Genomic DNA, 17591 nt, shown 5'->3' with positions numbered 1-17591 from the left:
TCGTCTTGTTCTGTTTATACTGAATAATAAGTTTTACACCTTTAAGATTCTCTTCCAGACAGTGAAGAAGGGAGGGAAGAAGCGCGCAGTTTGTTTTCAGACTGCTCTCACTCCTACACAATCCTGCTCCTGGACTGTGTTGTCTGCGGATGGACAGACAGCCGGACAGAGCTCCTTTTTTCCCTTTTTTTTTTTTTTTTTCTTTTAGTTAGTTTTAGCTAGCTGAGGCAAAGAAGTTCCCTGGACTGTGATTTTTCCTTTTTCTTGCACCTGTTCAAGCCTGCTCTGCACTGAACACCCAGAAGAGCACCGGCAGCTCCACCTGTGGCCCCTGGCCGGGCCTGTGCCGCGGCGTTTCCAGCACCAGAGAGACTGATCAGAGACTGAGTGAGCCGAGCTGCAACCCGGGGAGGGGACTGTTCTGAGTTTGCTTTTTTTTTTTTTTGGAGTAGTGAGAAGTTTTATTGTTTAATATTGTTTGGGTTCTATTGTTTAATAAACAGGTTTCTTTCCACTTTTTCTCCAAGGAGATATTTTCTCCCAAACTGGTTGGAGGGGGGAGGGGCAATTGGAGCTGCTTTTGTAGAGAAGCCCCTTTGGGGGTTATGTCCCAAACAAGCCCCGAACCAGGACAATGGTCTTGCAGATTGGAAATTGAAATTGATTGTCTAGAGAACTTAAAATACTCTGAGGAGGTTCTGGAGGACATAGGTCCCTGGCAGCCTAGCGGGGAATTTTTCCAGCAATAGGATGATATCTTTTGGATGCTCGGAGCACCTTAAGCGCTCAGACAATTTTCTAGTTTGTGGGAAAGCCCCTAAGTACCCTTTTGTGTTGTATGAAAGAGTGTGAATATGTGGAACTGCATTTGCATTGTCACCCAGAGGGGCTTGGCAGGTGAGGGACAAGGAAGAAGTAGATGGTGAGAAAGGCCAGAGTGACTCTGACACGAATGAGACTTACAGTCTGACAGGAACCAAGCGCAGTAGCTCTACCTGCATTTCCATTTTCTGATGACGGGAGTGGCAGGGAAAGCAAAGTGACTGATGCCCTATGCTCCTTGTAACCCTCTGATCCCTTGTTTGTTGTGTAGGGGGCATAGAGATTGTAGTCCTTGTAGTGGCCCAAACAATTGGCCCATAGAAGAGAGCAATAGCCTACTTCTCTAAACAACTGGATGAAGTGAGTAGGGGACAGCCTGACTGTGAGCAGTTGCTGCTCTTGTTTCAAACATCCAAGAAGCCTGAGAATTCACTCGAGGTCAACAAATAATTGTATTTATCTCACATTCAGTAGCAGCACTTCTTGAGCAAAAGGGTGGGTGTTTGCTTTCACCCTCCAGATTGCTTAAACATCAGGCAATTTTGGTGGAGCAATGTGGTATTACCAAACTAATCTCTTCTCTAGTTAATCCAGCCGCATTCCTGGCCACTCACCAGACAGACAAGGAACCTTTGTAGCATGACTCTATCAAGACCATGAAGTCCACTTTATTCCAGCTGCCCAGATCTTAAAGAAAGCCCAAATCCAGGAGCAGAATCTCAGTACACAGATGGGAGTGGCTTTGTAAGAGCAGATCAGTGAAAATCAGGATATACAATTAGCACAGAGCAAGTCAGCTCAGAAGGCAGAGATAACCACTTTAAGCTGTACCTTCTGACCAGCCTGAGGAAAAAGGATCAATATATGAACAGATTCCAAGTATGCCTTCAGAGTAATATGTGCCATGAAGCAGTTTGGAAAGAAACGGACTATTGACAGCTCAAGGAAAGCAAATTAAGCATCAAGAAGAAATCTTAAAATTGCTGGAGGCAGTACTAGTACCTCAAGAGGTTGCAGTTATGCACTGCAAAGGACATCAGAAAGGAGAAACAGACCCCAAAAGGGGTAACAGATTGCAAAAAGAGCAGCAGAACAAAGCCATGCTGAGTTTTGGTCACTAATTTCCAAAGGTAAGGAACAATATGACAATGATGTATGTCGTATAATCAGAAAGATCTAGAATTAGCAAGGAATTTATGAGCAGAATGGAAACATATTGTTTTTGCAACTCCTCAGGTACAGACAGTTATACCTGAAAAAGCATTGTGAAAATTAATTACAGATGAACATAATTGTATACACTGGGAAGAGGATGCCTTACATAATTATTTGAGAAGGACAAGAGTAAGATGCAACCTGTACTCTAGTGGAAAGCTGGTAACCCAAGGGTGTGAAATGATGTCTTAGAACCAATCCACAAACTAGGACTAGAGTTGAGCTTGGCATAGTAGACAAGGGACAATATCCTGGACAGCACTGGCAAGTTGACTTTTCTCAATTGCCAAGAAAATGGGGCTATAAATACCTTTCACCTTTCACTGATACCTTCTCAGCGTCACCTGAAGCATTCCCGACCCAAAAAAATAAAGCTAAAGAAGTTGTCAACATTTGGTTAAACAGCATAATGCCCTGGTTCAGAGTGCCTTTAGACATCTCCTCTGATCGAGAGCCACGTTTCCTAGCAAATATTGCACAGCAACTTTGCAATAAGCTCCAAATCAACGGGCACCTACACATGCTGTATTGGCCGCAGGCCAGCAGCCAAGAGGAAATGAGGAATTATTTCCTAAAACAACAAATAGTCAAAACTGGACAAGGGGCCAACATACCTTGGCCCCAGGCCCTACTTTTGGCTTTATTAAGGATTTGAGAAGACCAAGAACAAAAGAAAATCTGAATCCCTTTGAAATACTGTACAGAAGACCATATAAGCATAACTGTCAAGGGGAAGACATTGTACAAGTTGGGGAGGGGTATCTGCAGAGCCATGTTGTTCAAGTGACAAAACAGCTGCAGCAAATAAATCAACACATTTTGAGCAGAGGAGCAAGAGGATGCTCCTCTCCACAAGTCCAGCCTGGGGACCAGGTATACATCAAATCCCCGGGGGGAAAGCCTCTTATCCCAAAATGGAAAGGACTCTATTTGGTACTTTTAATCACTTATACAGCCTTTTAGGCTTGAAGCGTTAACCTCTTGGCTACACTATTCCAGAATTAAAAGACTTCTGCAAAAGGCAAGAGGAGTCCACAAGTGGACCTCAGAAAGAACAGAAGAAACCAAGATGCGCTTCACACCATCATTGTCTTCCTGATATTTCTGATGGGAATCCAAGCCACAGTAGGTGACTGTCACTACCATCATGATCTCCTTGGCCTGCGAGATCCTGCTAGATGAAACACTCAAAAATATTCAGGACCTAATTGGCTAAAAGGGATTAATAATGTAAAAACACTTTACACTATTTTAAGGATTAATGACCAAGCAGTTGAAGATTGAGGAAAACCTGACTCCATGCCAGCCTTTCTTGTCCCACCTGAAAGCAGGACCTCTATGGCGTGTGAATTTGAAACTCACAAACCTCTTTTAGTTGTGATTATTACTGTGACCATGCACATCCGTGACCTTTCTAACAAGCAGCGTGTGAATCCATTCTCATGTGATTCCTATCAGGATTTTGCGCTATGCAAATTAAAATGGGAGACTATAACCTAGCACAAGATAGTTCCCTTCTTCTGCAGGGCACAGGTGGGGTGGGAGGACCATCATCACACAGAGATACAGGAATTGAGCCCGCCAGGAATGCGACCCAACACATATTGTTTCCAGCAGGCAGCTCTTGTGCCACTAGAATAATAAATCGTCCTGTTGGTATGCTTAGTACATGGAACAGGTCTCACAGAGCATCTGCTTTTGAGAATTGAATTTCATTCTTGGCATATTCCAGGCCCTCAGAAATAGTCACCAATCCAGTTGGAGGGGAAGCCGGGAGCACAATCATCCTGTTAGGGAATATCATGCCCAATGTCATGACCGCGTGATGGCAACCCAGATATGAATGGAATCCTGACAGCACAACTACATCCTCTTATGGGCTGAGGTACTCAGAATACTCAGCCATTTGTACTGGGAAATTTAGTAAAGTAAGTGTAATTTGCAATACTACCAGGGGCCAGTGTAAGGTTTCTGAAGGTTTCTGAAACGCTTGCCTAAAGGCAGGCAATGTATCTGAAGAAACCAGTTACCACGCCTTGGGTACTCGACAAGGAGCGAAACGGAATGGGTCACACAATAGGCATTTAAAATTAAAACAAACAACTTTACATGAGCAAACAATGGCATAGCATGGGACCCATATGTGAAATAATATAGTCTCTCACTCTGTGGTAAGAAAAACAAATGAACAATTGTTGCTTTTAGATCCACAGTACTCTCTGAAAAAGCTGGATGTAAAGATAGAGGCTAATAGAAGCAAAATTAAACAGCAATACTACCCGTTCATACAGCAAAGCCTAAAAGGCTGGGAGACATGGATACATTCCCAGACACCAAATCATAGGTCTAAAAAAGGCTTAAGGGGATGGTTTGGGTCTGAACTGGGAATATGAAATTCTATTGATCAAGAAGTCTTAATAAATGAAGCACTGTGAGTTTTTATATTGGACAGACACAAACTCCTCTCAGATCAGCCCTGCTAACACTTGCCCAAACCCACAGCCTGGCAGCTAACCTATTAACCACCCTGGCCAACAATACACAGCAGGATTGTTTCCAGCAGTCGTTGGCTTTATGGGGAAACTACAGGGTAACATTTCTTTAGCATTTCAGTGTGGACAAGCTCAGCTGTGGCTACAGTCTGTAACCTCAGGAAAACTTAGAAAAAGGAGAGCTGAGGAAATTGCCAAGAGAATTAACTAAATCATGCCTAAAAATGAAACCACAAAGGAATTTGAAAAACACTTCCACACTTGGTGGCAATTGGTCAGTTTCACATAGAATGAACAGAACCCTGCAGTCTTTTACATTAACCATTAAGAATGCAACAAAATACTGTGTAATTCCAGTTTTGGCCCTTGGAGTTATAAGAACTCATGTAACTCTCAGTCCCATTCAGCATAATGTCTGGGCCATTTTCAACAAGAAAACTGGAAACTGGCAAACTCTTAGTATCAAAGCATGTGTGCCAAGGGATGCACTGAATTTTGTGTGCAAAAATGCAGGGCTTGACAGAGAGGATTGGTGTCTGCACACTGAGGACAGCCCTTGTATTTGTGAAATGAGCCCAGTAACCCATGCACAGTCACAGGTATGTTATGTGGGAAGGGGATGTGCCTGGGTGAGATCTGCTTGCACAACTATTACAACAGATTCATTAAATGAAACTGCTAATGGTACTACCTTCTCTATTTGTAATTCACAACCAAAAGTGGATGTGACTTGAGCTGCACCACACAATAACTTCTCTTCAGATTATGCAGAATGCGTACGATGTGTATCATGAAGCACCCAAATTCCAAACTGGAAGGAACATTGATGTTCTAAAACAAATGCTGTACCAGCCTGATATAGAATGGCCAGTGGCAGAAGTCAAAAATGCATCTCACAGTGCCTTATGGACACTCAAACTGGTATCAAAGAAGTCAGCAAAATCATCACTAAAATAGAGAAATAAAGAGAACATCATGAGTCAGCTGTCTTCTTGTGATGGACAAATCTTCAATCACCAACAGCTCCTCAGATTTTTAGCTTCCTCAGCAAAACAGTTCTAATTAGAAAAAAAAAATGAACCCTCCTCTGAACCATCATGAACCTATGGATGTGGTAGAAAATTAAAAGAGCAGCATAACAGTACATATGTCCTGTGGACTGTGGAGGGAATCTTGCAAAAGAATTTGCATCAGGATAAAGAGAAGGGGAGGATGAAACAAGGCCTTTGTCTGACATAAGCACAAGCAATTCACATAAGCAAACAAGTACTTAGCACAGACACAGGGAAGTACTTAGCACCAGTTAGCATAAGAAAAACCTGGCGGGCCTAACTTGACAGGAGAGGGACTTGAAAAAAGCTTTAGACACATTCTAGCAGAAGAAGGAAGGGCAAGTAGGCAATGAGCCCTGTGCAGGGAAGCCATGAGGAAGAAGTGCTGCTTTAGGGCATGGAGACCGCTCTGGCCAGCGCCTGGACATCAGCTTCAAGTACAGGAATCTGACAGAATGTATTTCTAACCCCCTGCCTATGCAATCACCTCAGCAGGGTAAAGATGGATGGCATTTTTCACACAATTCCTACATCAACCCACTGAAATTTATACATGGCAGAGAAGCATTTTGGTGGGGTGCAGACCCCTGCCCTCCCGTCAGCTCAAGAAAAGGGCTTTTGGTGGACAGTGCATTTGTCTGCAGATTTCTTTGAATTAGGGAGACCCCTCGGGACTGCTGTATCCTGAGGGAACACCATGGGCCCTGACCTGTGCCTCAGCTTCCAGGGCTGCTCTTGGCCAGCATCCTGACAGGGGAGGCAGGGGCTGGGCGCAGGGAGCGCCCGCCACAGGGGCTGAGCCCGCGCCGAGCCTTCCCTGCTGCCGCTCTCTGCAGCTGGCAGAGGACACGAGACAAGCGAGCGAGCGCATGCAATGGGCCCTGCGGTTCCAGGAGTCCCTGCGAGAGGCGGCCATCAGGTTCATGGGTGAGCCCCGAGGCCGGGCTCCCTCCCCGGCCCGCCGCAGCTCGGCCCCAGCCCCGCCCGCTGCCCCGGCAGCGCCATCCGGGCCCGGCGCCGTGGAGCCCCGCCTGGCCCAGGCGCTGCTGCCGCCCTCTGGCAGCCGTGCCCTTGGGCGGCAGCGTGCGGCAAGGGCCCGGGCTGAGCCCTGCCGGGCCAGCAGGGCGTGTGGCCGCAGCGCTGGCAGCGCCGCTGGCAGGGAGCTGTGCCGCTGCCGCCCTGACAGGCTCTGTGTTCACAGGGATGGCCGCGCGCTACCTGTCGAGGAAGAGGGAAGATCTCCAGTTCCACAGTCAGGGTGAGTGAGGGCAGCGGGCTGGTAGCGGGGCTGCCAGGGAGAGCTGCAATGCCCGGGCAGGGAGCTGCCATCCCTGTCCCGGCTGCGGTGGGCTTCGCTCCTTGTGTGCATGAGGGATGGCGTGGCCAGAGCACACAGAGCGATTGCAGGGACACTGCTGGGGGGATTCGTGGCCAGCGTCTTGTGGCTGATTCCGTGGGCCCCTCCTCTCTTCTGGCCGATAGAAGAGCTGAGTGGGACACCCCTGATGTAGTGGTTTTGCTTTGCCAATTTAGGATTTCCTGGCCAATGTGCCAATTGCTGTGGTGGGTTCAGTTCTGGTTAATCAGCAGTTCGCTCACCAGAATGTATTTACTCATTTCCCCTTTGAGATAGAATTAAGAGAAAGCCAAAGCAGGCTCGAGCCTTTAAAAGGGTATGAAGAACAATTTAAGAGTAACTAAAAGAAAGAGTAATAAGAGTCAGAACAAAACCTTCGGAACACTTCTCCTCCCCCTACAACCTTTTCATTCCCACTGACAATGTAAAGAGACCAAACCAAAATGTTGAGTCAGTTTACTACCTCTGCAATAGTCTTTTGTCTCTTTGCTTAAGGAGAGAAGTCCCTCTTATTAATGTTATGGAGACTTCTCCATAAGAAAACAGTTCTCTCGTGGCTCTCAATTTCCATGAATAGCAGCCACCCAGGGAAATGTGCAATGCTGAAATTAGTCCCATTTTCCACAAGCTTTTCCCACAGCTGGGTTTATGTGGCATGTCAACTTATGGGCTACTGTTTTAAAGATGAGCTGTTCAAAAGCAAAGTTCTTGTTCTCTAAAATCATCTTCATCTCTAGCAAGAGAGATCTTCTGTTCCTGGGGACACAGGATCTTCATCACTCTTCTCTCTGTCTCTGTTGAAACTTCTCCAAGAATCACAGCTATGTTAACATCTGCTGACTTTAGCATGGAGGTCTTTGCTCAATACCTACCATTTGAACACTTTCATCTCCCCACACCTTAATGCGTTATAGGGAAAAAAGTATCATTCTCCATATACAGGAGAATTACAAGAGAATTTTGGCCTAAAACTAAAGACATCTCCTCATCTTTCCCATCTAGGACTTCTTCTTCACGGACGTCAGCCAGGCCTTGGCTGGGCCAGCAGTGTTACCTCTTTGTCGGCCAGAAGGGAAAAGAGAAAGTTCCCTGAGTTTCTTTTGTTTTTAAGATGTGTTTTTCACAGAGGCTTTTGTGTACAGCTTTCCAGATTATCAATTCCCAACGGCAGCCATTGATTGGTTTCCTAGCAGACACGGAGGAAGCTGCCAGCAGCTTCTCCCAAAACATGATGTCTGGGGTGCACAAAGCAGCACACCTTGGCAGGAGGGTCTCCTAGGATTCATGCAGATGTGGGTGCTGACTGTGGCTCTCTTCTTTGTTCCAGCCATTTCAGTCCCAAGGAAAGACACTAGTCTGTCCCACTGAAACCTGAATATTCACGCCCGGTTTGCCAGAAGAGCTGAAGAATTAGGTCCATCTTCAGGATGCGGTGAACCAGTGTCCCAAGAACAGCACCAGGAGACACTGAACAGGACACCATCTCCCATTGCCGCTGGAGCTCCAGGCACAGCTGATGATTGGTACAGCTGAGCCTGTGGGAAGCTCGCATAGCTTCTGGCCTTTCCCTGCCTGTAGATACCTCCCTCCCTCCAGCCCTCAGACACTGCCCATTCCCTCTTCCCCTCCCATATCACCCCTTGTTTTTGGATTTCATTAATAAACGGTTTGGCTTCTTCACTTTGCCTGCATCCCTGTGGAGCTGAAGCGCCGCAAATCCGGGGCCCTGGGACACACAGGCCCCTGCTGCCGTTCTCTTCCACACACCGTGTTTTGTGCACAGGAACGAGGGCAGGTCAGGCTGGCACGGTCCCTGTGCTGAAGGTGCAGTTCCACAACCCTGTGCAGTTACAGATCTTGCTGAGCACACGAAAGGCCAGCAGTGGCACAAGGAGCCTGTGTGTCAGGAGCCAAGTCGTGTCTAAGCCCTTGCCACATTTGATCTGCTGTTGTGCACATTAGCAAGACAATGAAGAACAGACAGTGAAGGAAACCTTATGGATGAACTGGTGGGAATGTGACCCTTGAGAGAAACAATGGATTGGTCAATTGATGGGAAGTTAACCTGTGAAAGAGGAACAGCATCCAATGGAGCTGTGTTTGGCATGGAGGTGGCATCAGAAGCCATTGCAGCCTCTTCTCACGTACTGACCAAGCATGAGATGACGTTATAACAGGAAAAACTCCACTCCAGAGGAGGAGATGTCAGGCCTGGTTGTGGGGTGGAGGGATGAGAGGGACAACATTCATGTCCTTCTGATGGGGGGGATGCCCTGAATGTGCATGGCCTGCCTGCCCCTCCCAATGAAGCACCATGCTGCATCTCCTGCTCAGTGGCTTTTCACCATTCCAGGGTTTGGTACATATTCTTTGTAAGAGCAGCTGATCAAACAAAACTGGATTTCCAATCACAAGTACAATTAAGTCTTTCTGCATGGGAATCCTCCAGAAACTGTGCCACCCCTGATTTTAGAAGAGCCAATCTGAGGATGCTCTGAACCCAGCTGAGAGGGATTCCATGACAGGCATCCATGGAGAGCACAGGGGCTGGGAATGCTGGAAGTTTTCAAGAATAGCATCCTGAAAGCACGGCAGGGCTCCATCCTTGCACAGCATCATCAGGAAGAGGGCAGAACTGATGGGGAAGGAAGACTCGCTCACCATATGATGATCGACAAGTCTCGTCTTTATTCCCAAATCGCCAATTATTATACACCTTCTAATTAGCTCATGCATAGTGCAAAATCCCAGCTCACCGTTGGCTAATTAGTTATCAGCTATCTACGTGCTGTTTTGGTATAACTACTTACTACTTTCCCAGGCTGTTTGGCTTTACCACCTGTGTCTGTGCATTTCTTCATCCGTGGGCCAAGGACACAGTTTAGTTGGAATGGCAACTCCCCTCATTCTCTATCTCGGTCAAATTAATCTCACAGTGACCTTTAGCTCGTAGCTAGCTTGTTACAAAGCTCCCAACATTTCCCCCGTTTTCTTTTTGGGCCAGAAGTGTTGTTTTCCAAGCCCTTCCCATCATATGACTCACTATTCTTTGTACGCAATTAAGCAAGCATGGTAATGCAAGCATTAGCAATACTATTACACCTAATATCCCTATAGCATACATTGCTGCTCTATTCTGCAATACTGCATGATTTACACTTTGTACATCTTGAGACAGCATGTCCAATATCTGTCTTCTTTGCTTGTTGAATGGTCAACGTTTCTCTTGCTCTTGATAGAGTTACACATTCTTCATTGAAATCCATCTGGACTTTGCACCTGTTAAAACACAAACAAATCCCACGTCCCTGCAGGACTGAAGAATCTTCTCAAAATCCTGGAGGTGAAGAATGGGTCCTGGTTTCATTTTGCAATGTTACATAAAGAAATGTTAAGATAAGAGTAATTAGGAATCAATTTAGATAATACACACAATCAACAACACATACAAGATCAGAAAATTACTAAACACTACAACACTGAACTTTTATCCCAGAGTCTGCGACAGCTGATAAACCTTAAAATGACAGAGAATTGGAGAAATCATGTCCGGATTCATGTTTCCCCCAACTCCCTCTGAAAATGGCTCAGCTATCATAGATGGTCAAATCGCCAAGTCAAAAGGACTTGAATACTTTTTGATGCAGAAAACATCTGGGTTGATTGTCAGTCACTCCATCCAAATAGAGCTAGAGCTTGGCCAGAGCCCAAACTCTAATTGGTGAGTGTCACTTAACACATTTTTTAAACAGGACTTTTTAAAAACAACTGTTATAAACAAGAAACCTTAGGGTTACAAACTAATCAAACTATCAAACAATTGAATCTTTCTGAAGTTTCTGTCAAGACAGAGATTTTCCAAACACAGCAAACTTCTTGAATTCTCTGCTGGAGTATTCCTGTAATAATAATTAAAAGAACCACAAAACTGGCAATTTGGATAAAAACTTTCAGAAACATCTAAATAGTTAGGAAATAAAAGACAGGATCTTGAAGAGACACGTGTCTTGCAGGTGATCACACAAAAAAAAATAGAAAAACACATGAAAGCTGGCTGTAAATACTACAACAATACCTTAATAATAATTCTTATCACAAAAATCAGAGAATTCACATAATGTAATCAACTTATCAACAGCAAGTGTTCAAGGAAGTTAAGACAACCCCTTTTCTAAGCATTCATGTAATATTAACAACAATCACTATCTATCAGCATTACTTACAAAAACTAAAAATAACAAAGGTTATAAACTTAATATAAATAATTCTTAAAACTTTGAATCATTGGGGAATTGACTGATGACCCCATAACAGGGTCTGATTGACCTTTTCCAAATGCTCTGTCTTCCAAGACACCTTGGGTAATTGAATCTTTACTAATACTTTCATCTTTACATGACATTTTGTTTCCCTGGGAATAATTTTTTACAATAAAAGCAGTTCCTCTGGCATTTTGTTACACTGAGATTTCTTACTGATTGACAACAATCATTAACTGAAGGATAACAGGCTGGTAAAGCTGGACAGTTTGCATAGATATTTAAAAACAAAACTGAGAAGGATGACAGATAATTTTAAACACAAATAATTTCACTTAAAATAAGGACAGTACAAAAACAATTAGCACATTTACATCCATTTATCTAATGCCATCTCTTAATGAATAGAAGAGAGCAAAGACTATAAAGACTATAGTATACAGAAATATTACAGTTTAAATCTTCTCACATGTAGTCCAAACAGAAACTAGGAAGTTTACTTAGACTCTGCCCCCCTAAAAGGTTGCTCCCGCCTCAGGCAAGGGAAAGGCAATGAAGTCATCAAACTTAAAGCTATCAAACCCAAATACTCAATCACTTTTAGAAAAGCAAACACATTTTCAAAAAAACCTGGTAAACTAACTGTAAAGCCTGTGGAACAGATGGGTGAAATGCCCCGTATAACATCTGCTGCATGATGAAGCCCTGTGTGAATTTACAGAGGTTTTCCATCCTGATCTTGAAGAAAATTCCTGACCTGTTTTTTCTCAGACACTTGTTTGAATTGCTGTGATGGGCTGGCTGCTGTGGTTGCCAGGAAGCTGTGACAGGGCGGTGCCCTGAGGAATGTCTGCCCGCGCCCGTCTCCGCCTGCTTGGGCACAGCTTCAGCCTGGGCCACTTCGGGGGTGTGGAAAGGAATGCCCTCGCCCGGACCCGCGCAGCCGCGATCTCCTTTGGGCTCCGCTCCGCCTGGATCTCCGCTCAGGCTGGTTCCCCCTGGCTCTGCGCCAACACCCGCAGCCTGCGGGAGCATGTCCCACACCGCTGGTGCTTTTGTGCGCTTGCAAAAAGTGAAAAAGCCCTCCCAGCTCCAGCTTTCGGGTTTCGCGTTACTGGTGTGCGTCCGCTGCCGCTACCACCGGCACTGCGCTTGACGCTGCCGCGTATTCGGCCCCCGCGTCTCGCCTTGGCTGGCCCGGCCCCGGCTGGCACTTCCCTCGCGATCTGTGCTCTTTCCCTACGGACAGCTGCCGTGCGAGTTTTTGTCACCGTGCGTGTCACTGGACCCGCGGTGTGCGTAACCGCCGCCGGCACCAAGCATGTCACCTCTGCAGCGCTCGGTCCGCTCTGCCGCCGCGCTGCTGGGACCGCCGCCAGCACCGAGCATGCCGCCGCCACCATACGCGTTCTCGCCGCCGCGTCCGCCCCGGGCTCTCCCGCAGCCCCTGTCACTTTCCTGGTCCCGAACTTACGCCACTCTGTTAATTCATGTACTATATAAGGATTTTGAGAAACTCCTTGTGCATACTCGTAAGCTAAAACTGTGGGAGCTCTTTCTGCAAGTCTATGTCCTTAATCTGCTGCTTTTTTAAAAAGCAAGTAAATAAATCATATGCTGCTTGCCTTTCCATTTCTAATCAGCGCTGTTGCAAGGCTTTCAGACTCCGGAAGCACGTAGGCTGGGACTATCTATATAGCTCCCAGGGCCGCGAACTCGCAGTGGATCGTTTGCCGTCCCCCCCTTGCTTCAGAGGGACCCGCTCCTACTTCCCGATCCGTGGCAGCCGTGTCCGTCCGTAGTCGTCTTACGGGTTCACGTCGGGGTCAGCCATTTGATGGAGAAGGAAGACTTGTTCACCAGATGATGATCTACATGTCTCGTCTTTATTCCCGAATCACCAATTATTATACACCCTTTAATTAGCTCATGCATAGTGCAAAATCCCAGCTCACCATTGGCTAATTAGTTATCAGCTATCAACGTGCTGTTTTGGTGTAACTATCACTACTTTTCCCAAGCTGTTTTGCTTTACCACCTGTTTCTGTGCATTTCTTCATCTGTGGGCCAAGGACACAGTTTAATTGGAATGGCAACTCCCCTCATTCTCTATCTCGGTCAAATTAATCTCACTGTGACCTTTAGCTCGGAGCTAGCTTGTTACAAAGCTCCCAACAACTACTGATATTGCCAATGCATTTTTCTCCACTCCGCTGGCAGCAGAATGCAGGCCACAGTTTGCCTTCACCTGGAGAAGCTCCAAAACATCTGCACTATATTGATGACATCATTGTATGGGGGAAGACGGCAGCAGAAGTGTTTGAGAAAGGAGAGAAAATCATCCAGATTCTCCTGAAAGCTGGCTTTGCCATCAAGAAGAGCAAAGTCAAGGGACCTGCTCAAGAGATCCAGTTTCTGGGAGTGAAGTGGCAAGACGGACGACGTCAGATTCCCACTGATGTCATCAACAAGATCACAGCAATGTCTCCACCATCCAACAAGAAGGAAACACAAGCTTTCCTAGGTGCCATAGGTTTTTGGAGAATGCACATTCCTGAGTACAGTCAGTTCGTGAGCCCTCTCTATCTAGTCACCCGTAAGAAGAACATTTTCCGCTGGAGCCCTGAGCAGCAACAAGCCTTCGTCCAGATTAAGCAGGAGATCGCTCACGCGGTAGCCCTTGGCCCAGTCAGGACAGGACCAGATGTGAAGAATGTGCTCTACTCTGCAGCCGGGAACCATGGTTTGTCCTGGAGCCTGTGGCAGAAGGTGCCTGGGGAGACTCGAGGCTAACCACTAAGATTTTGGAGTCGAAGCTAAAGAGGGTCTGAAGCCAACCATATTCCAACAGAGAAGGAAATTTTAGCAGCCTATGAAGGAGTCCAAGCTGCCTCAGAGGTAATAGGCACCAAAGCACAACTCCTCCTGGCACCCCGACTACCAGTACTGGGGTGGATGTTCAAAGCAAAGGTTCCCTCTACCCACCATGCCACCAGTGCTACATGGAGTAAGTGGATTGCTCTCATAACACAGCGCGCCCGTATTGGAAAGCTGAATTGCCCTGGGATTCTGTAAATAATTACAAACTGGGCAGAAGGTGAAAACTTCAGTCTCACTGATGAAGAGGAACAAGAAGTGACACGTGCTGAAGAAGCTCCTCCATATAACCAACTGCCAGCGGAAGAAACACAATATGCTCTTTTTACAGATGGTTCCTGTCGCATGGTAGGAATGAATCGGAAGTGGAAAGCAGCCGTATGGAGCCCCACATGACAAGTTGCAGAGGCCACTGAAGGAGAAGGTGGATCAAGCCAACTTGCTGAACTCAAAGCTGTTCAACTGGCCCTGGACATTGCTGAAAGAGAGAGGTGGCCAAAGCTCTACCTCTACACTGATTCATGGATGGCAGCCAACGCTCTGTGGGGATGGCTGGAGAGGTGGAAAGTGGCTAATTGGCAGCGTAGAGGAAAACCAGTTTGGGCTGTTGAAGAGTGGAAAGACATCGCTACCAGGGTAGGGAGGCTACCTGTGAAGGTCCGCCATGTAGATGCCCATGTCCCCAAGAGTAGAGCCAATGAGGAGCACAAAAACAATGAGCAGATAGACCAGGCTGTAAAGATAGGGGTGTCCAAGATAGACCTAGACTGGGAGCACAAGGGAGAGTTATTCCTAGCTCGAGGGGCCCATGATGCCTCAGGTCATCAGGGCAGAGAGATGCCACCTATAAGTGGGCACGAGACTGAGGGGTGGATTTAACCATGGACAGTATTTCTCAGGTAATCCATGACTGTGAGACGTGTGCTGCCATCAAACAGGCCAAGAGGGTGAAGCCCCTATGGTATGGTGGGCGGTGGTCCAAGTACAAGTATGGCGAGGCCTGGCAGATTGACTACATCACACTGCCCCAGACACGCCAAGGCAAGCGCTACGTGCTCACAATGGTAGAAGCCACCACGGGATGGTTGGAGACCTATCCTGTGCCTCATGCTACTGCCCGTAACACCATCCTGTGTCTTGAAAAGCAAGTCCTGTGGAGACATGGTACCCCTGAGAGGACTGAGTCAGACAACGGGACTCATTTCAAGAACAGCCTTATCAGCACCTGGGCCAGAGAACATGGCATTGAGTGGGTGTACCATATCCCCTACCATGCACCAGCTTTGGGCAAAGTGGAAAGGTACAATGGGCTGCTAAAAAGCACCTTAAAAGCCTTAGGTAGGGGATCTTTCAAAAATTGGGAGCAGCATCTGGCAAAGGCCACCTGGTTAGTTAATACCCAAGGCTCTACTAACTGAGTGGGCCCTGCCCAATCTGAGCCTTTGCACAGAGTAGATGGAGACAAAGTCCCAGTGGTACATGTCAGGGGTTTGTTAGGGAAGACAGTTTGGATCAATCCTGCCTCGAGTACAGACAAACCCATTTGCGGGGTTGTTTTTGCTCAGGGACCAGGTTGCACATGGTGGATAATGCAAAAAGATGGAAGAACACGATGTGTACCTCAGGGAGATCTGATTGTTGGGTGAGAACCATGTATAAATATCACTGTTTGCTGAATGTTGCCACCATTATCTGTCTATAGCTGTATATTAGATGTATAATGTATGTGTGTGTAGAGTTAGAATATATATTAGTTTTAGTAGTAAGGTGACGATATGGGGATAAGGGGTGGAATGTCCTGGGTTGACTATATGATGCTTTTATCCCCAATCGTCTTGTTCTGTTTATACTGAATAATAATTTTTACACCTTTAAGACTCTCTTCCAGACAGTGAGGAGGGGAGGGAAGAAGCGCGCAGTTTGTTTTCAGACTGCTCTCAGTCCTCCACATTCCTGCTCCTGGACTGTGTTGTCTGCGGATGGACAGACAGCCGGACAGAGCTCCTTTTTTCCCTTTTTCTTGCTTTTAGTTAGTTTTAGCTAGCTGAGGCAAGGAAGTTCTCCGGATTGTGATTTTTTCCTTTTTTCTTGGACCTGTTCAAGCCTGCTCTGGACTGAACACCCAGAAGAGCACCGGCAGCTCCACCTGTGGCCCCTGGCCGGGCCTGGGCAGCACCATTTCCAGCACCAGAGAGACTGATCAGAGACTGAGTGAGCCGAGCTGCAACCAGGGGAGGGGACTGTTCTGAGTTTGCTTTCCTTGGATCAGTGAGAAGTTTTATTGTTTAATATTGTTTGGTTTCTATTGTTTAATAAACAGGTTTCTTTCCATTTTTCTGCAAGGAGATATTTTCTCCCGAACTGGTTGGAGGGGGGAGGGGCAATTGAATCTGCTTTTTTAGAGAAGCCCCTTTGGGGGTTATCTCCCAAACTTGCCCTAAACCAGGACAAATACAGTTAGTGGCGCCCAACGCGTGGCTTGAGAAAATGGAAAAAAACCTTTTATGGATTGTAGGTGTCCCTGTCTGTGATGTCCACTGTTCCTGGAAGAAAAGCAAGTGCCACGGTCACTCCAGTCAGGCACAGAGGGTTCTTCCATGTGCCCCCATGCTGGCAGACACTGGCACAGCAGCAGGACTCTGCTACCAGAACTGAGCCTGGCTGGGTCTGGGGTGGAGCTTGTGCGGAGCAAAGCAGGCACAGGACAGGCTGTGGATGGCCACCAGAATCCAGTGCCCTGGGTACAATGTCCCTGAGCAGGGAGCACCCAGCCCAGCCCCAGCCTGGCAGAAGGAGACCCACTCTGCCTGTCCTGCTGCTGGCATTGCTCTTCAGCCCAAGATCACGGCCTCTTCCTCACCTTTTCAATCAATGTCCATGTCCTCAATGGACTCTTCCATATCAACATCCATCTCCTCTTCCTCATCCACATCCACGTCCATCTCTTCCTCTCCAGAGTCTTCTCCATCAATTTCCATCTCCTCATCCATATCAATCTTTGTATCCACCTCCATCTCCTCCTCTCCGTCTGGGACAGCCTGCAGATGTAGCAAAACCTTAGAGTGGGCTCCCTGTCCCACTCCATCCCCCCAGAGCTCCAGCCCACCTGGGCAGGGGGGGGGTGTCCACCTCCATGGAATGGCACCATACCTCCCTCAGGACAAAGGGGAGCATCCTGCAAGGCTGGATGATGAAATCCAGGCACTCAGGAGCTGTCAGGAATGATCGGGGTATCGGGGGGATAAGAAGAGTGAAAGGCGAGGGCAGGAGCAAGGTGCAGAGCGTGTCAACACAGCGGCCAAGGGTTGTGTTGTGCCCTTTGCTGGGCGCTGGACGTTCCAGCTGGAGCGTGGGCTGTGACATCACAGTTCCCAGGCTCCATCTGAAGTGGACAGTGGAGACCATGGAATGATGGAGTCCCTGAATGGTTGGGCTTGGAAAGGAGCCTGAAGAAACATCTTGTTCCAAGCTGAGCAATCTTCCCCCAGAGCAGGCTGCTCAGAGCCCTGTTCCCAAG

The 17591-nt window shown here is 47.1% G+C and overlaps 1 long non-coding RNA gene across 2 annotated transcripts; it reads right to left on the bottom strand.

Annotated features, from left to right (window-relative positions):
• Positions 1 to 9606: 9606 nt before the first annotated feature.
• On the bottom strand, positions 9607 to 17370 carry LOC135288538 (uncharacterized). 2 transcript variants are annotated; one of them, XR_010351603.1, is made up of 3 exons: positions 17225 to 17370; positions 16935 to 17112; positions 9607 to 10217 (listed from the first exon to the last, which is right to left on the bottom strand). It is a non-coding gene; the product is annotated as an uncharacterized LOC135288538 (long non-coding RNA). The 2 variants fall into 2 exon arrangements; XR_010351604.1 differs by lacking the exon at positions 9607 to 10217 and adding an exon at positions 16391 to 16617.
• Positions 17371 to 17591: the final 221 nt, after the last annotated feature.

Source organism: Passer domesticus, chromosome 33, assembly GCF_036417665.1.
Source record: "Passer domesticus isolate bPasDom1 chromosome 33, bPasDom1.hap1, whole genome shotgun sequence".
Lineage (NCBI taxonomy): Eukaryota > Metazoa > Chordata > Aves > Passeriformes > Passeridae > Passer > Passer domesticus.
Note: the sequence above shows the minus strand (reverse complement) of the source record. Positions and strands in the feature narration are given on the sequence as shown.